Raw genomic sequence first — 15,524 nt, 5'->3', positions numbered from 1 at the left:
AATGCACGAAGCGGCGTAGCCGGGGCGCGCCTTTTCCCGCCCAAGAGGGGTTGTCCTAGACACCTACACCGTTGGTCACGCCCCGTAGGCATACCAGAGGAGGGTATACGCCCTCCCGAAGAGGAATAAAAGGAGCAACAATCCAAAGAAGCATCCTCTTGTTCCTGTGCTTGGAAGCTGCACCCTCTCGTTGCATGTGAGCCCTCGACGGAACAAGGAGCAATTTTGAGAACTTGTAATTTTTGTGTTTCTCTTCCAGGAGCCTTCTCTTCACTTTGGACCTCCGGATACAGGACCTCGTTGAGCAGCTAAGCAGCAAAGGTTGAGTATCCGAACAACGATGCCTGGCAAGAAGGTTGGAAAGAAGGCTGGGACGGAGCAGATGCTCCACACGCTGATGAAAGATATGGCGAGCATGAAGAAGCAAATGGCGGCAATGAACAGTACGGGCAGACCGAAGAAGGTCATCGGACCAGCATTGCCGGGAGTAGTTCCCGCAGGGAGAGGTAAAAGGGCCAGGAATAGGGCGGCAGGGGGGGAGGCCCCAGTTCCCGAGTCACCCCCGGTAAGCCCAGTCAGTCCGGTCGAGGTCCCGGTACCGATCCCGGATCCGGCCCAACCGATTCCGGTTATAGTTACGCCCAGTAGCGAGGAGGACATGCCTCCTGAGTTGGCCGCCCAGTTGGCCGCGTGGCTTGGGAAGAATAACGAGGGTGCGGCGGCACCCGGGGACACAGCACCCGGGGACACAGCGGCAATCGCGAGATGCTGCGAAGGCGAATCTCCCTCTTGTCCCCTCACAGATTCCTTCGGAAGGACCAACGGCTGGCGGTGAAGAATCAGCGGGACCAGCTATGGAGTCTGGTAAGCAGCCACTGCCAATGGCAAGTGGGGGGTCTTTGCCCTCAAGGAGGGAAAAAGTAGTTCAGCATATTCCGCTGGCCACGAAGGAAATGATTTGGGCTGATAAATATGTAAATATGTTCTCACTTCTGACTGATCATCACAAGATTGAGTATGTTATGGCTCAGAAGGATTTGTTGCATCCGAGTGTGTGGCGCGCAAAAATGGCGGGCTTCAAGGTGGATGAGACGATTTCTAATTGGGCCAAGGCCTTTGGGATGTTTACAGCTATTATGGGGGAACGTAAACCCAAGATTTTAAGTGAATTAGCATGTTATCAGACACGCATAATGGATTTCTATGAGACATATGAGGGTGATCAATGGAGGGGTTATGATAGTAGGTTTCGTAAGGCCAAGGAGCACGATTCGTCTCTGACGTGGGACTGTCTCGACTCCGTATCTTGGCAGAAACAGCTCTTGCCGGGCACGACGAAGTCGTCCTCGCTCAGCGAGTATGGGTCGGCGCCTTCCCGCCATCAATCGGCGGCGCCCTTTCGAGCAAACCCCGCTGGTGATCACCAACCCAGGAGTGGTGGGAATGGGAGTAGAAGGGGGTTTTGCTGGAATTTTAACAGAGGCAAGTGCACGAGGCCACAGGGCACATGTAAGTTCAGGCATGAGTGCGCAGGATGCGGACACTCGTCACACCCGGAGAGTTCGTGCAGAGCCAAGAATGGGGATACCGGGGGTAGAGGAGGTGCCAAACAGGTCTAATATCGGCCAAGGGGAACCACTTCCTACCCCCGTAGATATCATGGCAATGATCCCCTGGCTAAACGAATACCCTGATCATGTCTCCGCTGGGGTGTTACGGGACGGCTTCTTGTATGGGTTCCACATCCCGGCGGGGGATTTTCGGGGGGAATCACTGTGTAGAAATCAACTGTCTGTTCAGCAGCACCCGGTGGTTGTAGAAAATAAGATTGCAAAGGAGGTTGCCCGGGGCCGGGTCGCCGGCCCATATAGGCACCCGCCGGTTCCTAATTTCATTTGTTCACCGTTGGGAGTGGTCCCCAAGAAGGACCCAGGTGAGTTTAGGTTAATTCATAACTTGTCGGCTCCTAGGGGTCTTTCGGTAAACGATGCGATTGATCCAGGAGTCTGTTCGGTGCGGTATGCATCCTTTGATGAGGCCGTCGCCATGTTGAATCGCCTGGGGCCCGGAGCGCTGATGGCTAAATCGGATATTGAATCAGCATTCCGGTTTCTCCCGGTACACCCTCAGGATCAGCGTCTGTTAGGTTTTGTGTTTCAAGGACGCTATTACATGGATAGATGTATGCCAATGGGTTGCTCCATCTCTTGTGCTTATTTTGAGAAATTCAGCTGTTTTCTGCAATGGGCATTCACCAGAGCTACGGGCTATACACAGGTGATGCATTACCTAGATGATTTTCTGTTCTTGGGGCCAGCCGGTGACGCGGAATGTGCGCAGGCTTTAATGAAATTTTGCAATCTCATGAAACAGTTTGGCGTGCCATTGGCACCGGGAAAAACGGTGGGGCCATCCACTTCACTCGAGTTTCTTGGAATTGAGCTCGATTCAGTGGAGGGATGCTTCCGTTTGCCCAGGGAGAAAGTAATGAAATTCAGGGCATCGCTAGAATTGTGCATTAGCAAAGAAAAGGTAACTCTCCACCAGTTGCAACAAGCGGTGGGCCAGCTTAACTTTGCCCTCAGAGTGATACCAATGGCCCGCCCCTTTTCCCGCTCTATTTCGCAAGCCATGGTCGGTCTCAAGGAAGGACACCACCGCACGAGAATGTCGGCAGAGGTTCGCCAGGATATGCACATATGGTTGGCATTTCTGGCGGATTTCAATGGTCGAGTGGTATGGAGCAAACCACCAGCATCCTCAGACAAGCTGGGTTTGTGGACCGACTCGGCAGGGAGCGTGGGATTTGGCGCCATCTTTGGTAATCGATGGTCGGCGCAAACATGGCCGACGTGGTGGCACACCAGTGGGTTAACAGGTAACATTGGGTTTCTCGAGTTGTTCCCCATCTTGGTGGCCCTAAAGGCATGGCCGGACAGTTTCCGTGATCACTCAGTGGTGTTTTGGTCTGATAACATGACCGTGGTTGAATGCATAAATAACCAGGCAGCACGCTGCAAGTGGATTTTGAGAGTGTTAAAGGAAATTGTACTACTATGCATGAGACTGAACGTACAGTTTAGGGCAAGGAACGTGCCGGGTGTACTGAACAAGGCGGCTGATGCACTCTCTCGTTCCCACATGCAGGCCTTCAGGGGTTATCTACCTTCTGTGGATCTAGTGGCGGCACCGTTTCCCGAAGCTCTCTGGTTGCTCGGTGCCCCGGATTACAGGACCTCATGGGAGCCAGCTTAGCCCCCAGGACAAGGAAGGCGTACGAAGGAGCGTTTCGTTCCTATTGTGCATTTTTGGGTCCAGCAGGAGGGGATAAGTTGGGGCAGGAGGAGTATGTACTGAAGTTCTTAGTAGCACTCCACAAGGCAGGCCGATCGGCAGCAACAGCCAATAGGCACAGGGCCGTCATTGCATTCATGGCGCAGGCGTATGGTATCAAGGACCCCACATCGTCCTTTTTGGAAAAGAAGGCACTGCGAGGGTGGCAACGCCTCGAGGGTCATAAAGTAGACGAGAGGCACCCGATTGGGTTAGAAAGATTGTCCCCGTTGATGTCGGTACTCCCCGAGACATGTTCCTCCCAGTCCGAAACAGTGCTATTCCGGGCCGCTTTTGCATTAGCATTCCATGGGGCTATGCGGGTAAGCGAGCTGGTGGCAAAAAATAAGAAGGATGTGGGGGGAGGTCTGTGTCGGGAGCACGTCCAGATCAAGGGTGATTCAATGGTAATCAAAAACCGATCAGGGTGCGATGGGGGACAGTATTGTGGTCCAGCGCATGCGAGGGTCCCCCATGTGCCCGGTGCAGTGCGTTGAGGTATATCTGGTGCAAAGGGCGGCAGCATGGGGGGGTAGCTTGCTGAGACACACCGACGCCACCCCACTGACAAGGTTTCAGTTTCAGCGGGTGTTAACTTTGGCAATCGCGGCAGCGGGCTTGAACCCGAGCGATTTTGGGACCCATTCCTTCAGAATAGAGGCTGCTACAGAGGCTACAGCCAGGGGTCAGAGTGTTGAAATGGTGAAACACTTGGGGCGATGGTCCTCGAATTGTTATAAAAGGTATGTGCGGTTGTACATGTTGTGAAGCTAATGTCATGCACTCACGCTTCTTGTTTTTGTTTGGTTTACAGTTTCGCGAGCTTGCGAGGCGGGGCGGACTGTGCAGTTGACCCGACACCTGGGGACCAGCGGTCAAAGAACACCGGCTGAGGGGAGAGTGGTGTGGGTCGTGGGCCACTCATACGTGAGGCGTGCCGCGGACGTATTCAAAGCAGGTGACATGATTCACGCAGCTGGGGAATACGGGTACAGAGTGACCTTCCACGGAAGGGGCGGGCTCTGTATTGACCAGTTTCAATGTTTTTTCGAGGGACTGTTAGGGCGGACAAGGTCACCGCCGTCTATAATCATAGTGCATCTGGGAGGCAATGATTTGGTGGCGCTCGGTCGACGAGTACTCCTCGAGCGTATTCTCTCCACTGTTAGCTGGTTGGCAAAGAGGGTTCCGGGGTGCACGATTGCATGGTCTCACATGATTCCAAGGAAGGTGTGGCGGGGGGCCCTCTCTGTGTCGGCTTTGAATCATTCAGTAAAGAAAGTCAATAACAAGCTGGGTAGATTGTTTCGTTCAGGACAGTTGCACTGTATTCCACATGGATGTATTCGGGGGGGATAACATGTACCTAGAAGATGGGGTTCATTTGTCCCGGGTGGGGTATGTCTTACTCATAGGAGACTTCATAGCTTGGTTAAGGGGTTTGTGTAATCATGACCTTTAGTAGCAGTGTGGGGGGTCTGGATAGCCGGTCAACTATCCGGGCCTGTGGCGGTAAGGTCATGATCGGTGAGCAGTAATTTCAAGATCCCTAGAGGAGGGGCGCCACCCATTATGGATGGGAGCGCCCGGGGGGAGGTGGCCATGGGCCCCTCACACGGGGAGGCAGCACCCACTAAGTATGGGGTCGCCGAAGGGAAGGCGGTCATAGGCCCCTCCCAGGGAGGAGGCGGCTCGATGCCCCTCCTAGGAATTTCCCGGGGCCAGGATATCCGCGACGGCGGATGTGGTGAACAGTGTGGGGTGGGAGGGGGGTCCACGCTACCTTCCAGACACCTCACACGAGTCCTCGGACGGCCATTAAGATGGCGTCGAGTATATAAGGGGCCCCCGCTAAGACAAGGGAAATTGGAAGTTGGCACAGAGATACAGTCCTCTGTGCGGCCGCCCCTCACACGTGAGGGGGGAGTTCTGGTAGTAGGGATCTGACACCGGTTACGACCTTGCCGTTGGCCCGTAATGTTAGGATGTACAATTTTTTATTTAGAGAGTATGCATTTGCAGGATGTTTAGACTCGGCTAGGAGAACCTTTGTATTAGAGATTTGTTAAGGTTAGCCGATAAACATCGTAATGTATAAATGGAAATTGTACATGATATGAAACTGTTATTTTAATGTTTTAATTTTGTTTCATATTTTAATAAATACGGCCGGGAGGGTAACTCCCTCCCGCCTTCCAAAAGTTCAGACCTGCATCCGTCTTCCCATCCTTGGGGATTGTGTTGGGAGGGGGTGAGAGGCATCCCGGCCATATGACTTTGTGCCTGTCCAGTGCAACTAGATATCCCCAATTTCCACTTTTTTAGCTTTTTGGTGCTAATTTCACTAAAATCTTTACAATTCCAGTTCTTCTGAATGGATTTTTGTTGTTTTGGGCTTGTTTTATTTATTAAAAAATACTATGTACTTCTAATCTGGTGAGGGGTCCTTTTTGTGTGATGTTGTTCATGTTATTACTATTAGAAGTGTTGCACAAATATGTTATACATTGCCTCACAGTTTAAACCTAACTGCTCTGTGCCAAGCTGTGGGTTGACCACTGGTTAATTTAGGGCTGTCTTGTGCCTCACCCCGACAAGGATTGTGGTTACTGCTTGACCAGGGCTCACACCCCAGTCAACCAACAACCCAATTTCTTAAGTATGTATATGTACCAAACTGACTACTGCACACAAGAAATTCCTCAGAATCTATTTTTACTTTCTGTAAATACAATTTTGAGGATAAATCATAATTCAATATCTGAATGGTATTTGTACTCAATTGAACTGCAACATGGTGAAATTTATGGATTACGCTGCACAGGCTCTAATTGTAAAAAATTCCAGATTCATTATGGACTTGCAATGTCCTAGCCTGAGGCAAGTCGTCAGAAAGCACCGAAAGTCCTTAAATGGCTTCTGGTGTTAACCTGGGCTTCTATGGGAATTCACAAAGGCATATTATCAAGCCCATGATGGCCACTTTAGCGGCAGTTTCCTGCCGATAAAAGCGGCGATAATGTATCGCCCTTGCTTGATAATATGGCCCATGGTGCTCTACAGCTCTTTCCCAATCACGCATGCAGCATAGCAAGCGCTGCATGAACTTTCAGTAAATCTGCCCCCAGGGCTCTGTTATCATCCAAAAAGTTATTACCTTTTTATACGTACAAGAGCTGATGCCTCAAAAAGGTGCATCCTAGGATATGAGGCAGCTCGGCTGGATAATAAATGTTTACAGCTACAAACTTGCACACAACTATCCCATTGTTTGTGCACTCCTACCTAAACTTAATTATTTATTGTGTCTATGTTTATGTTTTGTTAATGTTATATATTTATTGAAAAAATGGTAATTATTATTCTAAAGGTTATAATAAACTGAAAAAAGTATATTTTTTTAATCGTGTTTGGGTTATATTCTTTGAAAACTCCCACACCTCTTCATATGTAGTAATGTTTTACTCCTGTATTATGCATGTGGGGCATACTATAGGTAAAATAGTATGACAATTGCCCTGCAAAGTCACCTGAATGGGGTTTGTAATTATGAAACTACTCTTCGCTGCTTACAAACCGCGAGTAACCAAATTGTGATAACATTTTAAGTTGTTATGGAGACCACAATATTGAGGCTGCCTGTTCTAACTCGAAGGCACTGCAACTGAATAGTCATTCAATATTTATACTGCTTTTTCTTGCATTTATTCCAGTTCCAAGAAGAAGTACAGAAAAACGGCTCATTTGAATATTTATAGTGCCTGGTCCCAGACATATTTGCTGGTCTCCCTGTGGCAGCAGAACAGTGGAGGCTGTAAAACACAGCTCTGTGTATCCTTTGTGACAGTGCCATCTCTTTGAATGTGAAATAACACTGAGTCCCCTGCAGTCATGGCTGCCATAGTAATGTCTCCCACTAACTAAAGAGGGCCTTTCATTTTGATCCCTCCACCTTCCCTAATAAATGAAGCATCATATATTATGAATTGTGAAATCGGCCCCTTAGTTCCTTCCTGCGCTATTAAAGGCTGTGCAGAAAGAAGCAGCGAAAACCTGACTTTGATGGCAGCAGAATTAAAGTAGTTGTCCTTTCTTCTATTTTCTTATATGAACCGTTTTTTTGTATCTTACCAAAAAAAGAGACATTCTTGGGAACACTTGTTTTTTGGTTTTTTTTTCATTTCAACATGTTTTTTTTTATTTTTTATACAGAAACACATTAGTAGATCTGTTACAGGGTTAGCATAGGTTGTACCAAGCGCAGTTTATACATCAGTGTCCTGAAACATTATGTCACGTTTGTTTAGCTAACCCCACATGTCTATAATTAGAGAAAAAGAGAGAGGGGCAAGCAGAAAAGGCAGACAAAAGGGGAAAAGAAGAGGCAGGAGACCGGCAAGGAGAGTTACATTTTTTATCAATTACATGACATTCTGTGGAGATGTTGGCACACATGTAGACCGGTGTTGGTAGGCCTCCCCCCTTGCGGCAGACCAGAGAAAGCGGCATTGGTTGAGACCAGTTAAGTACAATTGTCTGCGTGGTGCATTCATAGGGGGTACCAGGTTGTTTATCGCCGGTAATTATTATTTTCATGGAGGTTCATAAAAGTTTAGGTACGTGTCGAGAGATTTCCACATCCTTCTGGATGCCGGTTTCCAGGGTGAGTTCTGTAGTGCAATGTTGTCCGCTCCTCCGAGATGGGTGATCCAGTTGATCCAGCCTTTGTAAGATGCCTTACTTGTGTCTTTCCAATTGTCAAAGACCATTTTATGCATTTTGAGTGTCTGTTCTCTTTACCAGTAATTGAGGCTTTCGGAGCATTGCTATCAAACTCTTCGTTTTTTTATAAGGTCCTTTTTTAAGTCACAGCTCTAGACGGCGCGCATGCACTTTCTCGAATCTAGACATGCTGTATCTACTGTCGTAGGCTTCAGCCTGCCCACAGGCTTCCCATTGGCTGGCACCATCATCGCTTCATATGTCACTCTCCCCATTTGATAAGGGCACGCATACGTTATGCCTCTTCCAGTGTTCAGCTCTCTTAAAGCGTACTGCCCAACTTCTTTTAAACAATATGCACAACTAACTAAGTGCATTGTTTCTACACTACTTTTTCCTTTGACAGCGCTTTTCACAAGTGCCAGTTATTTTTTTGTTTGAATATGTTTATTGAAGTTTCAGTTTATTGTCACAATACAATGCAATACATTGAGGATGGCAAGAAGTTATCCCTCCAATTCCCAGTAATGATCATGTACAGCAGTAGCATTATATATTACATATGTCTCATACCACAACCATTAGTGCGGGAGGGGGAACAGAGATACCTGAGTCAAATAACATTTCCTCACTTCACGTGTAACAGAAAAGTGCTTCCCATCTCCACAGAGCAATGGGCTATCAGCTGGTGAATAGTTAGTGCTCAGGAATTGAGTAATCGGTACCCATCACGAAGCCATGGTCGGCCACGTGGTGCAATTGTGTGCCCATTACGGCAGCAAAGGGTGTGCTGTCCCCTGGGTCAGTCGCAGTTATGGCTCAGGTTCTATGAGTGTACCAGTTAAGGCCCATTTTCGTGCTTATGTGACCGTTTCGCTTTTCACATATCATGCCTAAGGGACCCGTTATGTGGAGTAGCCCCTCAAATGCAGGTGCGAGTACTGCAGATCGATAGATACCATTTTTTTCCAAACATTTTAACTAACATGTCCCCTAAAGAACTTGTGTCAGTACACCACTAACTCGGTCAACTGGGGGGGGGGACAAATGTATAGGTCGACAGTGAAATGGATCTACAATAAAAAGAAAAAGGAAAGGGGGGAGTAAAAAAAGAAGTAAGAGCTTTAGTCTGGAAATGTTCTATAAGGTGCGTGGGCGAGTAAAGTGTTCATACGTGCCGTTAGGTGTGTGTTATTGCTCCCAGGCGTGGAGGTTACAGGGTGGAGGTGGATGCGCACAGCATGAGCGTGTGCAGCGTAGAATATTGGCATCCGGTTTCGTGTATAGGGGGACGAGTCAGATCCGCTCATTTGTGCCGTCTGGTCAGCACCATGTACCTTGGACATATCTTGTCTCTGGCTACTGGAATCAAAGTTCACCCCTCAGGTGTGTTATTCTTCCCGTCGCCCATCATTCCAGTGGTGTCTTGTATTTTAAGCGTCTATGTGATTCCCTGTTCGTGGCATGCCTGGTGAAAGGATTTTAAAATATCATCCCAGGGCTGTGCTATTGGAATGGCCCTGAGTGCCGCTGTCTCCTCCCTGCATAAAGTGGCACCTTCCGCTACCGCCCAGTTATTAAAGGAGGTGCGCCAATGTTGAATGTGCGGTAGGTCTGTACCCTTCCAATGTTTGGTGATGAGCCTCTTGGCGGTGACCAGCCCTAGATCCCAAAACCTGGCATGTACTTTGTTGTGCTTCGTTCTTTTAAATAAGCCTAACAAACATGTCTCCCACGGATGTGGTAGCTCTGTGCCAGTCCCCTGCGCTAACAGTGATGTTATGTTGTGCCAGTATGCCGACAGCCTAGGGCAGGCCCAGAGCATATGTAGGAGGTTTGCATGCACTAGGGAGCATCTCGGGCACATTGACGTGTCGAATTGCAAAATATTGATTTATTATATCCGGTGACAAGTATGCGCTGTGTATTATGTAAAATTGAATGATTTTGAAACGCGAGTTGCGCGGAATGTTGGTGGGCCCTTCCAGTATCCTTTCCCATTCCTTGTCCGTCCAGTCTCTGCCCCTGTCCATTGCCCATTTGTCTCTCAGTGGTTGGAGGGTGCAGGTTGTGTGTGAAAATAGTGCTTGCGCTAACCAGTGGATCACATGTGACCCATTCCCCATAACGTGCAGATATTGCATTAATAAATGAGTCTGCGGTTCCTCAGTCATATCTCCCCAAGCCGTAGCATACATTCGCATCAGTGAAGTGTGTAATAGAAATTGCCCCGCTGGCAGGTCATTGGTCACTGCTAATCTATCAAATGGGAGCAGAGCACCATCTGCGTACAGCTCAGCCACTGTTTCTATCCCGGCTTGCACCCATCTTTCCAGCATGAGCGTGGTTATTACTCCTCCGTCTCTAGGATTGCCCAGCAGTGGGAGTGCGGGGGCGTAGGGCGTCACCGTTCATGTGAGCTGCAGGCTACGTGTATAGAACTTGTGGGCTACCGCTAAGTGTAGTTGTGTTGGGCGACGCAGTTTGGCTAGGGGATGAAACAGTGTAAGTATCTGCGTATATGGGTTAGAGTCATGGTATCCGAGGTGGTGTCAGTCAGGTACTTCCCGCTCAGCCATCCAACCACCCACTGCAGTTGCGCTGCCAGGTAGTATAATTCCTGGTTGGGAACCGCAAGACCTCCCGCGGCTACCGGTGCATATAGTTTCGTCAGCGTCAATTGTGGTCTACCAGCGTTCCAGATGAGAGCTCTGATCATGGATTCCAATTCTTGGAAGATGCGGTTTGGAACGTAGACTTGTATGTTAGAGTAATAGTATAGTAGCCTCGGCACAATCATTTTCGTCAGGGTTACTCGGCTGAGGACATTCAGGGGGAGTGTTTTCCAGAAGGTTATTTGCACTTGTAGGGAGGAGATGGCTCTGACTAGGTTACCCTCCAGCACATCCATGGGGGATCAGTAAACATGGATACCTAAGTATCTGAATGTAGCAGTGTGCCAGGCTAGCTGTACTCCGCCCAGCTGCACCTCACACTCCGGCAGATCCGGGCTGAAGGAATACACCCCGGATTTAGCCCAGTTAACCCTGAGTCCTGAATAAGCTGCAAAGGTACAAAAGGCGTCAGTTAGCATTTGTGGCACTTGAGTGAGGTCTTTAATGTACAGAAGCAGGTCGTCTGCATATAGGGAGACCGTGTGGATACCGTCCACCAGGGGGATACCCCAATCTGCACTTTGCCCTCGCAGCAGTTCTGTCAGTGGCTCTATTGCTAATGAGAAGAGGAGCGGCGACAGGAGGCAACCCTGTCTTGTACCTCTCCGAACTCTGATGGCATCAGACAAGAGGCCGCCGGTGCGGACCCGCACTGTGGGCGTTTGATACAGTAGGTTGACCATAGCTATGAAGGCGTCTCCCAGCTCATATTTCTGTAACACCGCTCTGAGATAAGGCCACTCCACCGAATCGAAGGCTTTCTCTAGGTCTAGCACTAGGCACCCCGACCTTGGCCATTGTTGTACCGCATACTCCTGTACTCTGAACAGTCGGCGGATATTATGGGAGGTGCTTCTCGTGGGTACAAAACCATTCTGATCGGCGTGTACTAGTGTAGGTGTGAAGGGGGCTAGTTTCTGCACTAAAGTGGATGCCAAAATTTTATAGTCAGTGTTTAGGAGAGCAAGAGGTCGGTATGAGCCTAATTGTTTGCCACCTCCGCCTGGTTTGAGGAGGGGGATAAGGGTGACTTCATTGAGCGTGGGTGGGAGGGAGGCGTCCTCTATTGCCGCTTCATACATCCGGATCAGTTCCGGGATCAGCAGATCTGGGTAAGCCTTATAAACTTCCGCCGGCAATCCATCCGGACCCAGGGATTTGCCATTGGAAAGCGCAGCTATGACCACACGGAGCTCCTCAGGCGTTATTGGTGCTTCCAGGTCTCCGCGCTGGGTTTCCCTCAATGACAATAAGGGTATGTGTGCGAGATATTCGGCAGTGTCCGGAAAGGGAGTCCGCAGTTCGGAGCTGTTCAGCGCTGTATAGTGAGTGGTGAAGGCGTTGTGTATCTCGTTTTGTGTGTATAACATGTTGCCTCGGCCGTTACTTATCGCCGTTACCAGCTTAGTTCGGTCTTCTCGGCTGATCAACCATGCCAAAAGCTTGCCAGGTTTATCACCCTTGCTATGCGTGCGAGCCGAGTGGGTCGCATAGTTGAGGCATCGCAGTCTTTCCAGCAACCGCTCATGTTCCGACCGGGACTCTAATTCGCTCTCATCCCCGTTTTCAGCCGGTTCTGATCTGTCTGCGTCACGAGTGCCAGTTATGGTGCGCTTTTTCCCTATGTCCTTCACTTCACCTTGTTTTCCCAGTCCCTAAATTGAGGACTCTGGCGTCAAGGCAGAATCTAGTTTTTCTTGTTTCAATGTTTGGTGTATTAAGTTTTTTCTCGCCCTTTCAGTCCAAGATGCATCTCAGAATAATTCAGAAAGTGATACATTTTGATTGAGTGACAACATAAGTACCCATACCAAGTGCATGCAGCAGGCCACGTCCTGTCGTCTACCTGAGTGAAACATCACACTGAGGGGCCCTCTGGTGCTCTTGCTGCAAGAATGGAGGTGAAGTACACACTGTGTGCTCAATGCTTAGTGCACACCAAGCCATCTGGGCAGAACGTGTGCTCAGGATAATCTGTCGACAGCTGCACCCAGGTTACCACACGTGCATTACAATTAGCTAGATTGCTGTAAAGTGCTATACGTAATGCAAAAGCCAGAAGTTCTGTACAGGTCAGTGTGGAGTTCAGACTTTCCAAAATAATATCAGGTACTGATGACCTAAAGTGCTGCTGTGTTTCTGAGTTAAACACCTTTATTTCTAAGGTCTACCTTTGTCTCAATAACAGGTGGCATTGCGTTGAGTGCTGGGGCCCCATAAGCTCATGAGAGGGTGTATTTTATGAAGGAGATGTGTGAACACAAAACGTGCGTATATCAGGGATCATGCAGTATAGTCACAGCACTAGGCTTGGCCCTGTTTAGGAGCAGCATCATTCCACATGAGTTTATGCACTTAATTAGCACTTCCGACTAGAGGTGACGTTTCTGCCTCCTATTTCATGCACCCACCACCTCATCGGTGCTGCGCAGCATGTTCGATGCCGGGTATGGAGCAGATGGAGGTGTCGGCATGGTAACTTCTCCAGAGGTGGTGTGTGGCAAGGCAAAGTAATTCGCAACATGTATTTATTTAAAAAACAGACCAGGAGCCATACTTGTTTGCTAGCTGTCTTACCTGAAGATAAGCCCAGTAGAGACTGTCTCCTCCACCTCCAGTCCAGGATCTTTTAGGGGCAGACATTAGTGCATTGTATTACTGGTTTCCACATGCACGACAGTCATAACGCTAGCATGGGGAGAGATGCCATTCAAAGCTACTTTTAAGGTGCTCTGACTCCTAACATGCAAAAACAACAGTTGATGGACAGAATGCAGAACAATGTCGTACATTCACCCAGGGTCAAGACTGATTTGCATATGGCTGGGTTCAAACTGGAATGGCATGGTGAGCAAAAAAACAATGGATTTAGGCCCAGATCTCTGTTGGGGCAAGGCCATGTAGGTGGGGGCCATTTTGAGGCCTGGGACAGGCAGGGCCTGGCCATGTGGTGGGGGTCAAGGGGCCATTTCGAAGCCAAGCAGTGTGCTCAGGCCTGCACCCAGTTTGCCTTGCTTTCAACCATTATGCCCAGGGGTACTCAGTGGTGCATGGGCCTAGTCTTTCTGTGGGGTGTCTTGAATTTAAACATCATTGAGGGCATGGATGGCATTGGATTGTGGTGATTTTTGTGTGCTTTTCGACTTTTTGGGGTGTTGTTGGGGCCTGGCCATGTGGGTGGGGGCCATTTTGAGGCCTGATCCTGGCAGGGCCTGGCCATGTGGTGGGGGTCAAGGGGCCATTTTGAAGCCACACAGTTGCTCAGGCCTGCACCTAGTTTGCCTTGTTTTCAACCATTATGCCCAGGGGTACTCAATGGTGCCTGGACCTAATCTTTCTGTTGGGTGACTTGAATTTAAACATCATTGAGGGCATGGATGGCATTGGATTGTGGTGATTTTTGTGTGCTTTTCGACTTTTTGGGTTGTTGTGGGGGCCTGCCCATGTGGGTGGGGGCCATTTTAGGGCCTGGTACAGGCAGGGCCTGGCCATGTGGTGGGGGTCAAGGGGCCATTTTGAAGCCACACAGTGTGCTCAGGCCTGCACCCAGTTTGCCTTGCTTTCAACCATTATGCCCAGGGGTACTCAATGGTGCCTGGACCTAATCTTTCTGTGGGGTGACTTGAATTTAAACATCATTGAGGGCATGGATGGCATTGGATTGTGGTGATTTTTGTGTGCTTTTTGACTTTTTGGGTTGTTGTGGGGGCCTGCCCATGTGGGTGGGGGCCATTTTAGGGCCTGGTACAGGCAGGGCCTGGCCATGTGGTGGGGTCAAGGGGCCATTTTGATGCCAGGCAGTGTTCTGAGGCCTGCACCCAGTTTGCCTTGCGTGCAACCATTATGCCCAAGGGTACTCAGTGGTGCATGGACCTAGACTTTCTGTGGGGTGTCTTGAATTTAAACATCATTGAGGGCATGGGTGGCATTGGATTGTGGTGATCTTTGTGTTGTTTTCAACTTTTTGGGGTGTTGTTGGGGCCTGGCCATGTGGGTGGGGGCCATTTTGAGGCCTGGTACAGGCAGGGCCTGGCCATGTGGTGGGGGTCAAGGGGCTATTTTGATGCCAGGCAGTGTTCTCAGGCTTGCACACAGTTTGCCTTGCTTGCAACCATTATGCCCAAGGGTACTCAGTGGTGCATGGACCTAGTCTTTCTGTGGGGTGTCTTGAATTAAAACATCATTGAGGGCAAAGATGGCATTGGATTGTGGTGATTTTTGTGTGTTTTTCGACTTTTTGTGGTGTTGTTGGGGCCTGGCCATGTATGTGGGGGCCATTTTGAGGCCTGGTCCAGGCAGGGCCTGGCCATGTAGTGGGGGTCAAGGGGCCATTTTGAAGCCAGGCAGTGTGCTCAGGCCTGCACACAGTTTGCCTTGCTTTCAACCATTATGCCCAGGGGTACTCAGTGGTGCATGGACCTAGTCTTTCTGTGGGGTGTCTTGAATTTAAACATCATTGCGGGCATGGATGGCATTGGATTATGGTGATTTTTGAGTGCTTTTCGACGTTTTGGGGTGTAGAACTGATGTTCCTCTGGCTTTCATTGCCTTTAGGTGCATAAGAGAAGTCCTGTAGCAGTGTGTGCAGCACAACGTCATGTGACGTCACCTGTGGCCAAAGACAAGACAACTCTGCAACTCGTGCAACTGCAGCCTGCTGTTTTGACATCTGTAGAAGATGGCCCCAAAGAAAGGTGGCCGTAGCGCCTCAGCGAAAAAAGTTGCCAGTGCTACTGCCAGTAAGAAGAAGCAGAAGAAGCAAGTGGCACCACCTACCAAGGAGACAGGTGTGCC

Source organism: Lissotriton vulgaris, chromosome 9 (genome assembly GCF_964263255.1).
Source record: "Lissotriton vulgaris chromosome 9, aLisVul1.2, whole genome shotgun sequence".
NCBI lineage: Eukaryota > Metazoa > Chordata > Amphibia > Caudata > Salamandridae > Lissotriton > Lissotriton vulgaris.
This window is presented reverse-complemented; position numbering follows the sequence as displayed.